The sequence below is a fragment of the Mastigoproctus giganteus genome, chromosome 5 (assembly GCF_048544385.1).
Source record: "Mastigoproctus giganteus isolate SK-2022 chromosome 5, ASM4854438v1, whole genome shotgun sequence".
Lineage (NCBI taxonomy): Eukaryota > Metazoa > Arthropoda > Arachnida > Uropygi > Thelyphonidae > Mastigoproctus > Mastigoproctus giganteus.
The window spans coordinates 197,289,295-197,311,584 of record NC_143579.1 but is presented as its reverse complement, the minus strand read 5'-3'; the positions used below and the strand labels follow the sequence as shown (position 1 = coordinate 197,311,584).

The following is a 22,290-nucleotide window of genomic DNA, read 5'->3' as shown; positions in this document are numbered from 1 at the left end:
GTATGGTCGGTGACTGCTTAGTCGGCCCGTTCCTGTTACCATCCCGCATGAACTCCGCTAAATATCTGATCTTTCTTGAACAAGTTCTACCAGGGTTACTTGACGATGTTCCAGCAAATGTGAGATCCAACATTTGGTTTCAACATGACGGGCCCCCTAATGGAAGGTGTGTTCGTGACCATTTGAACAGGCGTTTTGGGCGTTGATGGATTGGCGTGGTGGAACCATTTCCGGGACCCCACGCTCACCTGATTTATCGAGCCTCAATTTCTTTCTGTGGGGGGGGCTATAATCTATCATGTATGAATCGCCTGTGGAGACGGAAATGCATCTCGTGGCGAGCTCGTCAGCGCTGCTGCTACTGTCAAAGAAACTCCAGGTGTTTTCGATCGTGTCCGCCAATCCATGCTGCGTCGGTGTCATGCATGCATCGCGTCTCATGTTGGAACCTTCGACCATCTGTTGTAACATCATGAAATGCATCCATCTTGTACTCCATTGTTAATAGTATGTCAAATAAATATTTGTCACTAATTACTGTCTTGTGTCATTTCTGCTTCTTGTGCCTCTGCTATTACTTTCCCGTGATGTTTCCGGTTATGGGTTCCTATGCGATGCACATCCTTTAGATGTTACCTACCTCCCCTAAACGTTTGTACCAATATTTTTCAGCTACCCTGTATAATTTGTATTACGAATTGTAATTTTGTTTATAGCTATATTATTGTAATAACTATCAAGTATAAAGTTATAGAATTCTTACAGTACCGTGATAATAGACTAAATATGAAAATAGCGAAATGCTTAAAGTGCGGTACTCACCTTGAATATAATCTGCAATAGTTTTATGAAAAGAGTGATGGCTAAATATAAGGTGGAATGGTTAAGTTAATGCAATAATGTGGGATGAGATTTAATTTAACGGAATTTTAAAATAAGCGCAAGGAAGCAGAAGTGCACTACTCCGTCCCTGGTTGTCATAAAGTAGAAAATAGTTAATCTGGAACATAAAAGAATTGATAATGCCAATAAAAAATAAATTTTCTTTTTATACTCCGGGACGACCAAACGGTCAGAAGAGTTCACAAGAATACAAGAAACAACGCTGTACTCAGTAGTCACTGGCTTGAACCCGGTCACTCAAGGCAAGTGTGTACTTATGCACCCGCACGACTGACCACTAGACTACGGCGGCCTTAGTCGTGAAGACAAACTTTCTTTAAGTTACAACGTCTTCAATTGGTGGTGTTAAGTGAGAAGTAACGCGTGCTGTATTTTAAGGAATTTTCTATACTCTCGTGATGCTCTTTGAAACACGTGAGAATCTCAGATGTGAGAGATTCCAAGCCGAGGAAAGGTGAAAAGGAAGTGTTGCGTTTAGGATGTTGAGATTAGTATTGTGTCGAAACCATTCGATAATGAGGGCTTCATATTGAAGAATTTTATGGCTGGTTTTAAGTCTTATAATGGTGATAGAGGAGTCAATGAAAGGAGTGTGATTGTGGATTTTAGCATGAATTGTGAGTTCTAGCTTGTCCCAATCTAAAACTATTATAGTGGTAGTATTCGCGAGTGTTGGAGGTTTTGGTAGAACCAAACTTGGTAGTAGTACTACCAATATAACAGGCATCACAGTTTGGTTGACATTTAATCAAGTAAATTATATTGTTCAAATCGTTGGTTGGGTCTTTGTGTGTCTTTGTAAGTGTTGAATAAGGATCGGAGTTTATTATAAGCTGAAAAAATAAGGGAGATATCAGTACCTGTAAACACACGGCGGAATTGTCCGGCAAGTTCATTATGGTATGTATGGGAGGATGATGCGTATATTTGCGTTGGTAGTGGGTTTGGTGGAATGTTAATTTTACTTTTGGCGGGGGCGGAGATGGGGGAAACCCCTGGTGCCGCTTGACACCAACCACACTTTACTTTTGGCGGTGGAAATAGTGTGTTGAATGAGTTGAGTTGGGTAGTTCCTAGCTGTAAATTTTTCTGTGAGGTATTGAAGTTCATTGGTTAAGTCATTTTGTGAGGTGCTATATTTGAGGGTATTATGTATTTGGTTGTATAAAACCGCTTTTTTTTGTGTGCAGAGGGGGTGGTGCGAAGCAAAATGTAGGTATTTTGCTGTATGTGTATTTTTTCTGAAAATCTTTGTACCTAGTTTGGTACCTGTTTTGTAAACAGTGAGGTTGAGAAAATTAATGTGGTTGTTGGTTTCAATTTCAAGTGTTTTAACCTATCATGTATTGAATTAAATTTTAAAAAGAGATTGTCTATAGTGGACCTATTGCCTATTATGAGTATGTCATCAGCGTAACGGGTGTGTAATTTTATTTCTGGAGGAAAGGGTTGTAAGATTTGGTTCTCTATGTGACTAGGTAAATTTCTGACGGGGGGGGGGGCGGAGATACCTAAACCCATGGGTAAACCGAATATTTGTTGGAAAATTTTATTATTGAATCCTGAAATATCGGGCATCTAGTAAAAGTGAAGTGAGTTCAAGGATGTTATTAATGAAAAGAGAGGTACGTTTTGTCAGTGTTATCTGTTAAGAATTTCCGTAAAGCCTGTAAAGTGTATGGGATATGCACGTTAGTAATATAGAGATATTATGTCAAATGATGCTAGGATATCTCCATCAGAAATTGTAGTATTGCTTATTTTCTGAAAAGCCTTTCAGCAACACCAATCAGGCCTTTCAGAAAATAAGCAATACTACAATTTCTGATGGCCATAATAACGGATAGGGCAATCCCACACAACAGACTGGACATAACCCTTGTGGACAAGAAGGAAAAGGCTACTTATCTGATTGACATAGCGGTACCCAACAATGGCAACGTGCAGAAAACCCATGGAGAAAAAAATCAGGAAGTACATGAACCTAAGACAGAAGATCAAAGAGATGTGGCATATGCAACAAGTAACGACCATCCCGATCATCGTGTCAACCACAGATATGGCGCCAAAGACATAACAGCCTAGCAGCAATAGGTCTCCCAGCAAACACCTACAAGGAATTCCAGAGAGTCGCAATCCTGAACACCTGTAGGACAGTTAGAGAGTTCCTAGACCAACAGTAACACCAGACATAACAACCACCCTGTGTACTTGTTAGCAATACCCGTCACGAGGTGGAACCCCCAATCAGGAAGAAATAATATAAGAACAATAATAATTGCGGTATCCTTTGTATTTTGTCTAAATATTGTCACTTACGACTGTTATTGTATTATCCTTTGTATTTTTTCTTATTATTGTCACTTAAGTCCAATTTCCATCTAGAGGACCAGTAAAATCTGAAAGACACTGTCTTAATATCATCTTTCAAGTATTTTCAAGATAATAGTAATATAGGATTTCTATTATTATCGATTAATCTTTTGACGATCCAGTTTGTTTGAAAGTGCATTCAGTCAGGTGCTGATTTCTTCAAATAAAAATAAAACCATTTTTGAGCTCCTTCATTTTGTGTATTTTTAGCGACAGTGAAACATGTGCTCGAGGTTGGTGAATGTTAAATTGAATGAACACAAATGGGTTACTGGGCAGAATCAGACACATTACACTTGCTGTTGAAAATGTAAAACGCTTATGTGGGATGCATAACTACAATTTATAGTTTGCCAACGTTTGCGCATTGCAAGACAACTGCCTCCATAACATTCGCCAATCTCGTGCACGTGCTTCACTGTAATATATGACCACGCTTGGCACCATTTGGTGTTTCATTGTAACATTTTTTGTATATTAATGTCAGCTGATGAAGGGACCCGATATAGTTTGTATATTTGTAAATAGTTTAATATATTGTAAATATTTTAAATATTTGTATAGTTTGTATATTTGTAAATAGTTTGTATATTTGTAAATAGTTTAATATTTTGTAAATATTTAAAATATTTGTATAGTTCTATATTTGTAAATATTTTAAATATTTATATAGTTTGTCAGTGGCGGATACAGAAATAAGTGACGGGAGGCATCATTTTGTACACTAGAATGGCGATCACTTTAGCATCAGTGTTGCCAACTGTAGTCAGTTGAAAATAGCTGAAACACAACGCAAAAATAGATAAAATCCTATATTAACAAGGAAAAAATATATATATTTTGGAGCTAAAGGGAATTTAAACGATTGGTGTATATTTTCCGTAAAACGATAGGGGGGCACGTTCCCCAGTGCCCCTACCCTGAATCCGCCACTGTAGTTTGTATATTTGTAAATAGTTAGTATATTGTAAATATTTGTATAGTTTGTAAATATTCCATCAACGCTTCTCCGACGATGGGGAAACGTTGATGGAACGAGCTAAAAGATAAATAAAATAAATTTTCTGTTTATACTTCGGGACGACCAAACGGTCAGAGGAGTTTACAAGATACACAAAATACAAGAAACAGCACCGTATTCAGCAGTCACGGGCTTGAACCCCGCTCACTCAAGGCACGTGTACGTATGTACCCGCGCGCCTGACTACTAGGCTACGGCGATCTTTAAATATAAATTTTATTTTATTTTCCCGAGGCTCGAACCCATGTCATCGTTACTGGCGGTCTGGTGCTTATCCCCACGGGTAGGACTGAAGTCTTGGAAATCATTCAAAGTATAATGAACCCATAGGCGAAGTTGTTTAAACCCTTTACGAAGTGTATGAATCTGGCGAAGACAAAGAAGTGTGTTTGGCATTAAGAAGGAGGTTGGCGAGCGAAGCGAGCAGGGCTCAGAGCTCCCTAGTATTTATTAATATAGGTTAATTAATTTTTTAAATTATTCAGTTACATTTAAATTAGAATATATTACAAACACACGCACGCACGCCTAAAAGTTTGGAATCACTGCGAATGATAGCAGTTTTCGTTAATTTTTTTTTTTGAAATTAGCTATGACAGTGTAAGATTTAATAATAATAAAAAAAAACTATAAAGTGTTTTAAGATTTTTTTAAGCATTGAAAAATTTACAGCAAAAAAATATTGAAATTATGAATATTTAAAACTATATTGATTTTTCATCAAAATATCCTCCACGAGGTGTTGGTGGCTTTTAGCCCAAGCTAGTGTCGTAACTAGAAAAAGTGGTCCCCAATGCAAAGTTTAGTGCGGGCCCCTGAAAATATTTGTTTTGGTAAAAATAAAAATTCCTTAAAAATTGACGTGGTTGCAGCATCTATGAAAAAAAATTATTTTTCGTAGACATAGTACATTTTGTCATAAATAAAACTAAAAATTTATAATTTTACTCAATTAAAGTTTTTTCTGTTTCGGGGAGGAGGGTAGTGAGCCCTTGCCCGAAATAGAGAAGGATGAATTGGCTGCATTGGCATAGTTACTCCACTGGCCCAAGCCAACCTTTTCTTTCGATTTTCCGGTTTTAATAAGAGTTTTCGAAGAACTACACAACCACGAAGTCTTGCTTGTTTAAGGCGAAATTTTAAAGTGGATGTGGATTCGGGAGTTTCTCTTTCCCTACTGAACTCAGCTCGGAGTAAGTCGTCGGTTGCGTTTAGAAATCAGTGTTATAATCTAGTGTTTCTGTTGTTACACATGGTCGTTCTGATCGTGAACTGTCATCTCCTTGAATCGTCGAATGATAGTTTGTACTCCTTTAAATGAAACACCTAATTTTTTGGCAATACTTCTCATGGAATACTTTTCTGTATACGGAGTTATAATAGCACCTTTTTTTTTTTTTTTTTTTCAACACTCAGTTCCTTATTCATTGCCTTGTTTATCACGAAACATGCAAAACTTTGAATGTTCAAATTATATTAGATATTTTAGAAATTTCTTAAATATTATTTAAGTTAAATAAATTACTTAAATATTATTTGGTTATCAAGGTGGTCCTATTTTAATAAAACCTTTTAAATTAACAAAAATGAAACGTTGATTCTAAACTTTTAGGTGGAAGCATATATATACTGTATATTTATTCAATATTTAATTTTTATTTTGTGATGGATGTTTCTCTGTAGAATTGTTCTTCGAAGTAATGCTGTTACTGTATGTTGTTTTTACTGCGTTGTTGTGTTATCTGAAAAAGAAACAGAAGCTTATTATTATTATTATTATTATTATTAGCCATATGGTGCAAGGAAGCCTGAGGCTTATACTGCACCGCCCAAAAAAAAAAAAAAAATTCCCTATTACCCTGATAGAGAGAGAGAGAGAGAGAGAGAGAGAGAGAGAGAGAGAGAGAGAGAGAGAGAGAGAGAGAAAAAATAAGACCCTGAAATTGTTGGAGTGCCTTCCAAGCCGGCCCGTTTGTACTTTGTTTACCACTAGAACGCCGTGTGCTTTCTGATCTTTGGTCTCCCTTTGGATGGATTCCGAAACCGTTCTAGGGTGTGGGCGTTCTTTTGTCCCCTGCTGCCATAAGTTCGGTACAGCCCTACATTCAGTAAACAAGTACCGCATCAAAACTGGCCTACCTATTGTACTACAGTTCGGTCAGCGCCCCTCCTGCTGCTATGCTAATCCGCTCCCTATTGAAATGTACACTGCCCAAGCAAATTCTGCTGAGTGCTTGTCTGTTTTAAACATTAGATATTTATCAAAAAATGATAAATTTTAATATCCTAATATAATATGTAAGAATGGTTCTTATATTATTATAATTATTAGCCACATGGTGCAAGAAGCCTGAGGCTTATGCTGTCCCAGCCAAATAAAATTCGGAACCAACAAGAGAGAGAGAGAGAAGTAGAAGGGAATCACCAAGAAAGAGAAGAATGATGATATCCAGCTCAGGACCCTGGTTGTGCCAAGCCCATACTCACCAGATGTGAGCCCCTAGGGGTTTGCTTTTGTTACGTATTTTTGTATTTGTTACGTTTACCACGTAACTCGCATCTATCTTCTCTTATTGGCTGAATAAATATCACTAGGAGGGAAATTATTTTAATGTATAGAAAGATATAAATTTTTGCACAATGTATTTAATTTAGATGTTTTAATTTAAATAAACAATGAATTAATTATTTAAAAAGTGTTCGATAAATTACTTTTTAAATAAAGAACGTTACATCCCAGGACCTCACTTTAAAAAACACTGTTCTGCCGAATAAAGATAAAAACGCCCACCCCCTAATCCCCTACTATTTGCATGAAATGTCGGTTTTCCATCTATAGTTTTTTAACTTTGTGGCAGAGTCAGGGGGCCGTAAATATTTTTTGCACACTCATGTATGGAGAGAAAGATTTATTCGAATCACATAAATATCTTATGTGATTTGAATAATAATAAATTATGACAAATAATTTGTATGGCAAAGATATGGTAATTGAAATAAATATTTCTTCGAATTAAAAAATTTATTTGTAGCTATTAAAACATTTTTTCCCCCTTCTGGTGATACAAAAGGTATTCAAAGGCCCATTGTAAGTGGAAACTCCCAGCAAGGAGGTGCTCCAGCTAGCGCCTCTTGCCTCTAGTTTAAGTACTCCCTGCATGTTAGATTGTTCGGTAGGCGCAATTTCAGAGCGGACTAACGCTCTGATATTACGCGTTTTCTATCCATCCAAGCTGTCAACAAGTCTAAACACCACGAATGTGGTGTTTAGACTTGTATACATAAATTAGACTTGTATTTAGGTGTTTAGACTTGTATATGGAAAACATAAATACCACAAATGTGGTATTTATGTTTTCCCCTTCCCGATACTAAATTAAACACTGTACACTAAAGGTTTCAAAAAACACGACATTGTTCCCTTTAGAGCTTCAGTTCTTCAATTCATTTTTCACTTTGACTTCCTCTCTCCCTCTCCCGCGCCTCCGTAGCCGAGTGGTCAGGAGCGGGAGTGCAGTGGCACACGCTCTTTGAGTAGACCGGGGTTCGAGCCCCTGACTGCTGAATACGGTCGATCTGCCAACCAGCGTGGCAGATTATAGTCCATTTTCCCTCAGCATGAATTGTTGAGGAGGCTTCCATCCTGCAGTGGGTTGATAATGGCTGCAATTTTTTTTTTTTTTACTCCCGCATCTTTGATAAGATGAGAGAGAGAGAGAGAGAGAGAGAGAGAGAGAGAGAGAGAGAGATCGTGGTGCGTGGCCGATTTGACACATATAATATCCCATATCAAATTAACTTATACCCGCCAGCTGCCTGTGGAGAGAAATTCTACAGTCCTCTGAAGAGCATTTTTTAGTTGCTCTCTTCTTTCTCATTCCGTATACTTTTCACCTTCATATTTCATGGCACCGCCTCCTTACTTTTGTTTGTTTTGGCAATTTGTTTACTTATAGCATATGTTTATAAAAGCATTAAATCGAACCGTCCAGCACTAGAAAATATCCGTGATGCGGTCCAGCTTTCAAAATTTTCTCCAGCAAAGGTGATAACTGTTAAATGTGAAATCTTAAATACACGTATATCTTTATAGAAATTGATACATGGACAAGTCTTAAGAATTTTATATCGTGGCAGGAGGCTATAACTGAAATTCATTATTTTATATTTTTCAAACGGGGATAAAAATAAATCGAGCTTTTTGATGGACTTTTCGTGTGCAAAAGAAACCATTGATCCCATTATAAGAGGATGGACGAGAAAAAAATTGCTAGAAATGGGTGACAGATTGAAATATGTAAGTATTTTGGCATTAGAGTGTGTCCTGCAAAAATATCAAAAAGACAGCCGAATTTGCTCTGTTTTCATGAGATGGGTATTGGGTTGTTTGTTATTTGGTTTTTAGGTGCAATAGCAACTAAGGCCATATTTCTCCGGGGATATGCGGTGGTCATTCTCTGACCTTTCCGCATCCTCCGTATTTGGTATTGGGGGCCAAAAGAATATTTTCGTTAGTGAAATATATTAAAGGCAATTTGAAATATAAAATGGGAAATCTTGCGAGTTTTTTTTTTTTTTTTATTGCAATACCCAAAAAGAATGATGTATTAATTTAAAGCCACTAACAAATATATTTAATGTTTAATCTTTTTTATTTATTAAATTTTTCTAAATGTATTACTTGATTTTATTAAATTATTTCTGCACTTTTATTAAAAAAAATTAAATATAGGTTATATATAGACTGAAATGCATGCATTTTTCTTTTTTAATTTGTATTTACAGAAGTTGTGTAAATAACGTAATAACGAACGTCCGTTCCTAATTCAAATAATAATTCGAGTATTAGAACTGCTGTCTCAAGTAATGGAACTTTCTCATTTCTCCACTTCACTGTAGAATCTTTTCAAATTCTCTTCTTTACTGTTTTTTACCAGTATGATATGTTACTTGTATTAACACACACTCCTGACATAATACACTGGCGAAATTGCTATGATATTCGGGTGCCTCGAAATAATATAAAAGAAACTCCATCAAGGACAAAAATGATCAATTAATTCGTAATTCTGTATTAAGAATCTGATTGCAAATATAATTTAAATTATACTTTTATTGAAAGTTTTGTTATTGGAAGGAAGTTAAAATAAATCTGCTGTGTTCTGTAGACAAACCACTTTATTAGTTGCATAACTATGATAGTCGTGCTCGCCATTTCGTTGGGAAAGCATACTTACCTGGCGCTGAGGAGGCCGTGATCAGCAAGGCGGCTCCTCCAGGGAGAGGCTTTCCCATTGCACTTCGGGTTAGCTGACTCCTGCCACTTTCCCAAACTGGGATAGATGGAGCGTGGAATTTTTGTTAGTAGGGGGTTGCGTTCGCGCTCCCCCCTTTTTAAATATGATAAGAAAGTTGCGGCTAGTGAAATAGCAAGTCGGTTCACCGATACATCCGGATTATGTAAGCCCACGCTATTTGCGTTGTACTTATAGCTAATTTAAGCAGTTATAATACAGCAAGTTTTTGTGAATTTCTGTTGGAAGTTTTGAACTCGCAAATACATAATCGCCTTTATTTTCCTGTTTGTCTGCGTGTAGGAATTCAACTTCCAGCAGTTGTGTTCATGGAAATTTTTTTCTATTTCAGTTTTAGAAAGAAACGCTAGGCATCCCAAAATTATTAAATTGAAACGAATAGAAGTTCGCACCTCCCTAAAATAAAATATGAGGTTCTCTTTATAAATGGAATTATGTCTGGGCATTTATTACCTAAGAAGTGGATGCCTAACAAGTTTTAACTCTGTTTCTATGATATGGGGGAAGTTTTTAATCCCAATAGCGAATTAAAGTTTCATTTTTTCACCTCTTTCTCACAGAAGTCTATAGTTTAATCACATTGCAAGAAAGTTTGGAGAGCAAAAAGTCCAGTCAACATAAAACTTTCACGTTTTTTTTTTGTGGTTCCCACGGAGGTTTTAAGCCCAAATGGTTACCTTTCATTTACACGCCAACAGAAATCTATATAGAGTGAGGGAGGGGGATCCAGATCCATCATAGGTTCTGAGCAAAACTATCACAGATGATAACCTGTGTCCATATCCAGCATTAGTATTACATTACTCTAAGGACAAATAAATGGCATCGACAAGAGGTTAATCTATCATTCACTTAAGATAAACTCCAATTTCAGGAATTACTAGTTCTCCCAGGTAGCTTTTTTTAAATGAGTTATAAACCTTTTAAAGTTGCAACTTGCTTGAAAGTAGTGCAATATCAGGCAAATACGTGTTGTACAGGCAAAATCTGTTCCGCATTAATTAAAGCCATTGCAGGTTAAATTCTGCTGACTGCAGAAACATGAAAAAATAACCTATAGTTCCGAATTTCATATTTGAAAGACCTGATACGTTTAATAATGTAAATTAACAGAACTGTGATGTTATTTATGTTTTATATATTAATTTATTTTGCAGTAAATATTTTCTACACCAGCACAACCAGTTTTGGGATGCATTACTGCTTGACAGTGGCGAAACTATAAACTCCTTTCCAGAGCCAGACCAAGGTATTTTGTGCCCCAGGCAGAATGGCTTTTTGGCACCCTCTTACTAAGAATATACAGAGTGGGTGGGAAGTCATTCCCTATTTTTAAATTGTTATATCTGGTAAAGTAATGCATGTATTGGAATTAACTGTATGCTGTTTTCATTGTTTCAGATCCCTGGGAAATCCCATAGAAATGGCCAGTGTACTATCCATTGAGGAAAGAGCTAAAATTGCCACCAGGTATGTGGTGTGGCAGTCATTTGTCCAAGTGCACGGTGGGGAGGAGTCAACATGGCAGGCATGCTGTTTTGATCCAAAAACAATCAAAAACTGTCACAAAAAGTTATTGATGACTGGTAGTGTAGTGGACAACAGGAGATCCAGTAGGCCTTTGATGTCAAGGTCTGAGGAAAATGTGAATCAGCTGAAAGAGATTTTCAATCGAAGCCCTCCGAAATCCACACGGTAGGCCTCAAGAGAGAGTGGTTTAATGCATCATGCTGTTCGTGTTGTTCTTCATAAAGACTTGACCATGGAAGCCATATCATGTGCAGCAATTGTTCCCAGAAGATTGGGACAGGCATGTTGAATTTTGTGAAATTATGCTTGCATGGGAGGAAGATTTTCCAGACCTGTTTAAAAAGATTCTTTGGACAGATGAGGCTGTGTTTCATGTAGGGGAGGGTTCTTTAATCAACATAACAGTCATTATCGGGCAGATAAAGATCCCCAGGAGACGGTTGAAAGGATGCAGAACAAGCCAAAAGTGATGGTATGGTGCGTATAACTTATTCTCGTATCACTGGACCATATCTGATACAAGACACCATGAATGGTGAACGATACTTAGAAATGTTGCAAAATTTTGGGTGGCCTACAATTTCTGCATGGGGAAACACTCAAGAGTTGATGTTTATGCAAGACAATGCTCCCCCGCATTTTGCCTTGACTGTTAGGGTGCTGGATAGGCTATCCAGGATGCCTATCCAGGATGCTGGATAGGCTGTCGGGGACCCACAGATTGGCCTACATGAAGTCCAGACCTAACCCCATGTGATTAATTTTTATGAGAATGGGTCAAGGAAGAAGTGTATAATAGTAAACCTGAGAATATTTATGAACTTGAAAACAAGAGTCAAGTCATTTCCGGTGTTCCTGTCCAATTCTTAAGGAAGGGCGCAGAAATTGTACCTGCCCGTTTAAAAAAAATGTGTGGAAAATGCTGGGTGTCTCATTGAGTTGTAACTTTCAGGGAACTAATGGCAAACAATAAGCTACAAATCAGAAAAAAAATGTGCAGTGCTATTTTGTATATTTTAGGAAATATAACACTTTTAAAATAGGGAGTGACTTCCCACCCACCCTGTACATATTTCTTGCCTCATTCTTCTTCTTCTGTGTTTGGCGCCCCTTAATGGCACTTTGGGCAGAGGCCCTGCTAACCCGTCCCTTAATCTGTCACTGTAATCTTTCCTCCTCCTCCCCCCTTATGTTATCATAAAATATGGAGAATTCATTATTTTTGTTAGTTTATCATTGGGTTGCCTACTTTAAACATTTGGACCTGTGCTGCTCAGTTCAAGTCACACCCTGCCAAACAGGATGCTGTTAGCATTACCAAGCTAACCAAATTTCATTTGCTTAGCTTGCCTTTTGCTTATTTGCTGTAACCTATAGCTGATGGCACCCTGCTTGATAAGGCAAAGCAAATGAACAGTGACCGACCAATCCCAATTGTACTCTTGGTTTCACTGAAAACAAGACAGAGGCGCAAAGGGTTCTTCTTCCATTTTGATTTTAATAGGTGAGCCTTCAGTGAACTTGAAGTAATTTTTTTTATGTGAAAACGTCACTGGCAGTACCTACTAAATTTCGGACCGAAGTAAAACCAATTTGTCACAAAAATGTGACGTGGAAATTATGCAAATTATGTCACTTCCTAAATGATGCTAACTCAGCAAAATCCAAGCCAATAGCCTAATTACCCATTTGAATGGCTACAATCAAATGGCAGCTAAGGAAGTATGATTTTTTTTACAAAATAACGAGAGGAATTACCTTGATATATGCGTGCACGACGTTTTACTCTCCTTGAATTAAATGAATTTTAAAATAACTAAATGAATTCTAACATTCAGAGGCAAAACATTAGTGATCCAATGCACATGGACTCTATGGCTCTCGAGCTCTTCAAGGAGAGTGTTAATAAAGAAATGTTCTTCACGCATATATCGAGGTAATTCTTCTCATTATTTTGTAAATTTTTTTTTTTTTTTTTTTATGAAACCCCCAAACGCAAAAGGTATCAAAACCTATAGTACTTAGTACTGTGCATGGGTTGAAGGAGAAGTATGGGGGGAGGGGGGGGGGGGGGGGTGCCAGAAACTTTGCTCTAGAGACTAAACATGGGTTTCACCACTTCAAGCCTCCAATAAGCAAAGTGGTGGTATTTCACCGGTTGATGATTAATCAATAACGTAGGACATATTGAGCCTTGATGCTCGTTCATTTACTAAGGAAGTATAATTGTGACGCAGTCATACTTCCTGTAGTTACTACTGCAGGAAGTATGATTGCTACAATACAAGTTACGATAATTTGTCTCTGGTAGAAGCTGCAAATGACGTCACTTCCACATTGCATTTTTCCTTTTTCATGAGAGGTTTTATGTGAAACATCCTTCGCGTTTCTTTTATGTATTTTTATTTGTATATATTGATTACGAAATAAAAGAACTTTTGTATTGTAAATATTTTATTGATCACTCACAAATTTCCATAATTTCAGCTGGAAGACAAGACACAATAGATTTATAACTAAAGTAAGAGACGTATACTTGCGACTGCAATGTATCTAAATATCTCTGGAAACAGCGTCAATTGAGGTACACAATCTTGTAGTTGAAATTGTGGGAAAATGTGAGATGAAAAAAGAAATTGCTGACAAATACTTGTATCGTTGCAATCATACTATTCAACAAATGGGCAATTAGACTATTGACTTAGATTTCGCTAACCTCTTGTTTTATGTGAAAATAAGCCAAGGGTGGTTTCACATAAAACATCTTTCGTGTATACAAGACACACATACATGTTTTTTTTTTTTATTATTTTTTTTAATATTGTTGTCATTTAACAGAAAATCTATTCTCATATTTAGTTCAAAAAACAGAATTTTTTGAGCCAAAAAAGAGAAATAATGAATGGCTAATGAAGCCGAATTCTGTGAAAGAGCTATGTTTTACATGCCCATTGAATTTATACATATTATTCTGTTTTCAAGAAAATAATTTCACAAGATGCACCTGCAAACCTTTCTCTTTCCAACCATTCTTTCATGTGAGGATGGTAGTGATGTCACAGCATTAACCGGATCAGGGCCGGCTTTAGGCTGATTGGACCCAATCGGGCCCATGCTCTTGTGACCCGTGAGTGGCAGAAAAATTTAAATTAGACCTAAAAAGGAAAAAAGAATAGATGAAAAAAAAAGAGATAAATGAAAAGAAAAAGCAGAAGAAAATTTTTTTTTTTTTTTTTTTTTAAGTTTAGTTAAAGAATTGATTTTAAAAGATATTTAAATTAAAAGATCTTTCCTCCTGTGAAATCCGAAACAATGACTTTTTGTAGATATGTTTAGAAAATATGATTAGTATTTTATCAAAGCGTACAAAGGATACAGAGAATTTTTTATTATAATTTTTCTTTTTTTTTTCAATTCATATTAGGTGAAAAGCAAAGTCTGTATGATTTATGAAGGTTTGGAAATTTTGGCTACTATCTAGGGCTAGATATTTCAAGGGATGTTTAAAAACTGGCGTATACATAAGGTGGGGTATGAAAATTAATTATTCTGTCCTGCTCACCCACGAAATGCAGTACACATTGCTATGTAGTTTAGTAATTTGGTGTGTTTTTATTTGAATAATTGTGCTCCTTATGTAGGTAAGTAAAATTTACCGTATTTTATACTTCATTTTATTTATTGAATTGGAGCTGGAATGCGACACAAACCCAGTGGCATAACTATACCAATGCAGCTGCATTGGGACCGAGCTTTAGCATTAGCATTAACATTAGTAGAGGCATTTGATGCAAGAAAGCAAGCTTATGCAGCATCAGCCAAAAAAAAAAAAAACCCACTTCCACTTCACCCCTCTGTTCGTTCAAAATACCTGTCCAGCTGAGCCTTAAACTTATTTAGGCTATCAACCTCCACCACAAGGGATGGAAGTCTGTTCCACCAACCAACCACCCGCTGGCTAAAGGCAAATTTCCACACGTCTATCCTACATCTGTCTTTCCTCAATTTGAATTTATGCCCTTTCAGGTGATTTTTCTGAGCTAGAGGAAGAATCCCATCAGCATTGAGCATGCTTAAACCATTCAAGGCTTTATACACCTCTATCAGATCACCTCGCTGGTGCCTAGTCTCCAGACACTGTAATTTGCAAAACTTAAGCCTTTCTTCGTAAGAGCACCCCTTTGTTCCATTCACTAATCTTGTTGCCCTTCTCTGTACTCGTTCCAGCAGCTCTACATCCTTCTTGAAATGAGGCCTCCAGACCTGTATACAGTACTCTAGGTGTGGCCTGACCATGGCCTTATACAATGGAATAATCACCTCCTTATCCCTGCTGGAAAAATTCCTGTATATCATTGACAATACTCCATGAGCTACTCTTGCACCCGTCTGCACTGCTCAGAGAACTTCATATCTGCCTGCACAACCACCCCCAAGTCCCTTTCATTCTCTACCACTGTCAGTGTAGTACCACAGAGTTGATACGTTGCTCTGGGGTTGCTGTTTCCCATGTGTAGTACTTTACATTTGTCAATGTTAAACTTCATTTGCCACCTCTCAGCCCATCTGCTCAACCTTTCCAGATCCTGTTGCAGCAGCATAGTGTCAGTAGTGTCCTTGACAACCCTGCCAACCTTTGTATCGTCTGCAAACTTGGACATTAAGCCCGATATACCATCATCAATATCATTTATAAATACAGAAAACAATAATGGACCCAACACTGAGCCCTGAGGGACTCCACTAATAACATCATTCCACGATGAGCAGTGTCCATTGATTACCACTCTCTGTCTTCTCCCCCTCAACCACCCCTTTATCCATAGCAGCAATTTGCCTCCAATGTCACACTGCTCCAATTTGTGTAGCAGTCTTCCATGTGCAACAGTATCAAAAGCCTTTCTAAGATCCAAGTATATAATATCAAAGTTATTCCCTGCATCCAGTTCTTTTGTGACTGCATCATAGTATCCAATCAAGTTGGTCAGGCAAGACTTCCCCTTAACAAAACCATGCTGTGTCCTAGCTATAACTGAAGTCTTGTCTAAATGATCCTGCAGTGCTTCTTTAACCAGTGCCTCCATTAATTTTCCTGGAACAGAAGTTAAGCTCACAGGTCTATAATTACTTGTGTCAGCCTTTGATCCTCCTTTGTGAATTGGGGTCACATTTGCACATTTCCAGTCTATGGGTACCTCCCCTGAGTCCAAGGAAGCTCTCATAATTATGGCTAAGGGTTTGCTTACTTCCTTTGCTGCCTCCTTTAATATAACTGGATAGATCCCATCCACCCCGGGTGCCTTTCTTGTGTTTATCTTCAACAGTTTCTCCTCCACTTTACTCCCAGTTATTTCAAGATTCTGTAGCTTACTGCTAGAGTTGAATACACCTCTGGCATTCCCCTCGCTGAATAACTCCTCATGTGTGAATGTCGATGCAAAATATTCATTTAGTTTGTTAGCTACCTGAGCAGGATCATCAACACTTGACCCATCAATATCAAGTGGACCAATCTGATTCATCCCCTTCCTTCTAGAGTTTACATAAGTAAAGAACTCTTTGCTGTTTTTTTTTGCATCCCTTGCCAAGGATTTCTCGTAATCTGCCTTCGCCTGCCTAACCTCCTTTGTAACTTGGTTGCATATCAACTTGTATCTATCATAGGCTTCTGTGTCATGTGTTAATTTGTAAGTATCCCATGCATTTTTCTTCTCTGCCATATGCCTCATTAGTTCATCTGACATCCATTTTGGCCTAAACCTTGAACAATATTTCTTAGTTGGTATGTAAAGCCTAGTAGCTTCCAAGATAAGTTCTTTGAATGCTTCCCATTTTGAATTTGCTGTTGGTAACATCATCAGTTGGTCCCACTGTATAGAATTTAAATACTGTCTCAGTCCATCATAGTCGCCTTTACGGAAGCAATAACCCTTCCCTTTACCCCTAATGGTAGTTACCTCTTTGAGTAAATCCCACTTCAGCACACTGTGATCACTGCCACCTAGTGGTTCATTTATCTGCAGATTCTTAATGCATGAAGAATCACTGCTGATAATCAAATCAAGAGTATTACTCCCTCTAGTTGCCTCCCGAACATGCTGATGTAGAAAACAATCATCCAATAAATCCACAAAAGCCCTGCTAGTGTGTGAGTAACCAGCCCCCAAATTCAGTCAATATCTGGGAAATTAAAATCTCCCATTATAAGACACTCTGATTTACTGGCCCACTCTATTTCCCTGTACAGTTCCTTATTATACTCATCAGAGTCATTAGGCCTATAGCACACTCCTACTCTCAATTTTGATCTCCCAATGTTTATGTCACACCAAACTGACTCCACACTGCACTGTCCAGCGATGTCGACTGGCTTCACTTCCTTGGTTTTTATGTGTTTCTTAACTAATAGCATAACCCCTCCCCCCTTCCTATCCTGTCTATCCTTTCTGTAGACGTTGTACTCCCCAAATTGCAGTTCTGCATCCCTTATATCTGTGTGACACCACGTCTCTGATATCTCAACAATATCTGCCTTCGATGTTTTGAGCAATACCTCAAATTCATCAAATTTATTTACTAAACTCCTAGCATTGGTGTACACGCAAGTATACCTGCACCTGTTTCTATTCTTAGCTACCCTAACACAACCCATGTGTTTACTTGTACCGCAATGGCTCCCAGCAGTCTCTGAAATACCATGCATCTTGTTTTTCAGGCTTCTGCTCATTCTAATAGAAGCAGTGCAAGAATCTCTTTCACTTCTGCCAGTGGCTACTGTCAATCTATTGGTCTTTGTCTCCCCCCAAGCTAGCAGTTTTCCGACCCACCTAACACTGCCTCGATAGCATCAGCAAATATTCTTGCACCCTTTCTATTTAAGTGTATCCCATCCCTGTAGAAGCAATCTCTCCTGTTAACAAGTACAGTCCAGGCTGAAAAAAATTCTACCCCTTGAGCCTTGCACAATCTTTCCAGGGCCGAATTGATCGACAAGGCTCTCATCATATACTCCCTCCTATTGTGTCTGGGCAGAATTGCAGACACTTTCAAATTCAACCCTAATTCTCGGCTTCTGTTCAACAGTGACCTGTACTTGTTAAGTAATTCTGCCGGTCTCCTACTCTTAATATTATTAGTGCCAACGTGTACAACTATATCACCTTTTGTGCCCTTAAAAGATGATATTCGCTCTACAACGTCATCAACCTTTGCCCCTGGCAGACATACCCTGGTCCTGTTCCACCTATCTTTTTTACAAAGCATGTTCCCCGTTTCCCTGACAATAGAGTCACCAACAACTACTAGTTCCTTCGGGACCAGCGCATTCTGCCTTAGGGGTTGTCTCTGTGTCACGCGATGCCCAAGTGCAAGCTCTGGCGTTGATGTGGGCAGCTGAGAGCTTGATGGGCCCCTCAATTTAGTTTCTTTGAGGGCATCCACCCTGTCCTTCAAGCTCTCATATAGGCCCACAAGAACGCCGAGTTGTTGCCTGATATCGATACACTCCTTGCATCGCGCACACACAAAGACATCCCCCTTGGCAGTATCATGTCCCGTACCCGATTGCTCTGCAAACATCAAGCAAACAGTGCATTTTATAAGGCTGTGAGTCAGAGGACAACTGCCCCCCTCAGTTCTGCTCTGAGCCACAGCACTTCCATTAGCTTGAGCCTTTTGCTTTGCTGCTCTGGTCTGAGTCATGATTCTATTAATTTATTAATTAATTATGTTATGTTATTAATTATATTACGTTTGTAATCTAAGTCGTTATATGTATTTATTTAAACGTACAATTTAACTGCTAACGAAGTTCAACTAACGCTATCTAGTACGGTATATAACTATCGTATCACAATGGCGGGAAAGTTACTAACGGTAGCGGTAGTTACGAACACGTGGAAACCCTTACCGATACTTTTACAAGGCCGAGTAAAGAATAAATACACCAAATTAATCAAAAAATCACAAAATAATGTTATACTACTAAATTTAAATCAAAAGTTTTAGAAAAACAATAATTTCAAATCAATAAATAAGAAAAATCCACTTAGCGGCTTTGAACACGACCGTCACTAGTAGCCTCGTCGCTTGAAAGGGGTCCGTGAAATTTGGAAGACAGATTCATTTCTCAAGACAATGAATTTCATTAATAAATGAGCAATTTTTTAAAATTAAATGTAGCACATTCTTATCAACCCAGGGACTGCCCGCCCAAGTATTGTTTAGACCAGTGTTTCTCAAACTGTGTGCCATGGCACATTAGTGTGTCACTAGTATGCTTAAAGTGTGCCGTGGAAAATGCAAATTAGAATAAAAAAATTAAGAAATCCAAGTCTTACAATAAAAATGAATTCAAGCAAAAAATTCGTTTATTTACTCTGCACTGATTCGAGAGCCTTCCGTCAGTTAATGTAACATCATGTTTTGATTCCTAGTACTACTAGTACTATTCACCTGTATTACACAAATAACAAATGTATGTATTATTAAATAAACCCAACAGAAATAACTCCAGTTTGTGAATATATGAGTATAGTTGTGATTGTAGTGTGTCGCAAAATTTTATCATCTTTAAAAGTGTGCCACAGCAATGCAAAGTTGAGAAACACTGGTTTAGACTGACGCCACGCTTACAGAAATATTAGTAAATAAAAGATAGTCATGAAATATTCAGCAGAACCAGTGTCGAATATTAAATATACATCACAGTATGATTATATTTTAGTGTTGGTGAATTTACATTTTTTGTGTGTGCATATTCTGATTGTTGTCAGAGGGTAATATGTTTTATTTTAAAATACCCAAATTTGTCATATAACAGTCTAGCTATGATCAGTGCTGTTGTTTTAGCGTCTATCAGCTAGATTTTATTATTATTTTTTTTTTGTTTATCTGAAATGAAAAACTATAAGGACTAGGAATGAGTTATTACTATGCTAACAAGAGACACTTCTGAATTGTGGATCCTTTGATCCTTGTGTATGTCATTCTGAAACTGGCCAGTGCATTGGGAGTGACCAATCCTCTAATTAGCGTTTATCCTGTGGCCCAACCCCTGGCTTGTAGCCATGAAGGGAATTGGTACGGCATGTGCGTTTTGTATGCAATAAAGAGTGTTCAAAGAGCGGAATAAGCAATGACCAGGCAGAGTAAAGCATCTACTTAGTCACTCCAAAGCTTCGTTAAATTTGTGATTTTGAGATTCATTTGCCATTTTCACAACAACAACATTCTACCCTTGTCTATTGCTTTGTTTCTATACAGCCAAAAGGCTCTGGAATAATACATTTTATAATGCTTTTATATGTACCTGTTCTATTTTCGTTTGTGGTGGGAAATTTGTTGCAAAGTTACTTGAAGGAGTAACTTGGGAAACAAGAGTGGGAAATGAAACAAAAAAAAATTCAGCCAATCACGGAGATTTTCATTTGCTTTATTGCCAGAGAAAGAAAGTTCTGTAGCTCTTATCAAGCGTCATGTACCATTCTATGATTCCACATTTTCAAGTGCAGTGATTCTACATTTTTAAGTTTCTCAGAACATGAAAAAATTTACACATTACCCCAATTTTTTTCTAACTTGTGATAGAAAGGCTGAAGATGTAAGTAAACTTATCATTCCAGTTTTCATTCACAAATTGTGGATTCATAATTTGTGAATGTGGACCATTTACAAATTTTGAATGATCCATTAGTATAGGCATATGATGCAAGAAAGCAAGCTTATATAGCATCAGCCAAAAAAAAAAAAAAACCCTTCCCATTTCACCCATCCATTCGCTCCAAATGTTTGCCTAGTTCTGCCTTGAATTTAAGCTGTCAACTTCCACAATGACAGATGGAAGTTTCTTCCAGCAATCAACCACCCATTAGCTAAAGGCAAATTTTCGCAATCTATTCTACAACTATCTTTCCTCAATTTGAATTTATGTCCCCTCAGGCAATTAATCTGGGCAAGAGGAAGAATCCCATCTGCATTGAGCATGCTCAGACCATTCAAGGCCTTATACCAGCATTTCTCAACCTTTTTGTTGTTGCGGCACACTTTTCAAGACGCAAAAATTTTGTGGCACACTTGAAGATGCTAAAATTATGTGGCACACTACAATCACTATTATACTCATATATATTATATATACATATATATACAGTATAATATATATTTATAATAATATATTATAAATATATATAAACATTATAAATATATACATATATATATATATATATATATATATATATATATATTTATGTATTTATAATATATATATATATATATATATATACAGTATACATATTCACAAACTGGAAGTTATTTCTGTTGGGTATATTTAATAATACATTAAATTTATGAAATTTAAAAGAAAAGAAATTATTTAAAAGAACGTACATGAAATTTAAAAGAAAATATATAAAAAAATTAACATAATTATATAAAAACAAAAAAAAAATAAAATGTACACTTATAACATTTTAATCAGTGAGACCGTTGGGTTTGATGGGAGGCACACAGTTTTTTAATACGAGAATTTATTGTGGATAGGCTTACTCTCAGATTATCTTTTACCAACTTTAATCTCTCTCTCTCTTTTTTTGTTTAATCTTGTTTAAAGTAGAAACCCCTGTTTCGCACAAGTGGAAAGTGGCAATAAAATTCTAATTGCCTTTTCCAAAATTCGTGAAAATTTATTTTGAATTTTGATCCAAAATTTGCAAGTATTAGTGTTATTAAACTGAATTTCCAGCGACTGGTCACTATGGATCTCAGCCAATTCTTCTTCCTCTTACAAATTAAGTTCTAACGTTGGAAGGTTTCTTGTTGCAAGTGGGTCTCTTACCCCCAGATATTTTTCAGTATCAAAGAAAATGAACAGACTCCAGTTTCATGCATGATTTTCCAAAAATATCTATTTTTTTCTGGTCTAGTTTTGATATAATTGACCATTTTAACTGCTTGATAGAGTACAAGTTTTAAATCAGGTACAACTGTCTTCGCTACTGGAACTTGTCTGTGTATAAAAGAGTGTGTTGTAATAGTATTTGAATTGCGTCATTTTACTAAGTTTACAAATCCTTTTAATGCTCCTGTCATTGTGCGAGCACCGTCGGTATAAATGCCAACACACAACATCCATAACACACCACATTTTTG

General features: G+C 37.1%; 1 non-coding gene across 1 annotated transcript; it reads left to right on the top strand.

The window, feature by feature from the left end:
- The first annotated feature begins 9,526 nt into the window (after positions 1 to 9,526).
- On the top strand, positions 9,527 to 9,690 carry LOC150085981 (U1 spliceosomal RNA). The gene has a single exon (XR_016547027.1). It is a non-coding gene; the product is annotated as a U1 spliceosomal RNA (small nuclear RNA).
- Positions 9,691 to 22,290: the final 12,600 nt, after the last annotated feature.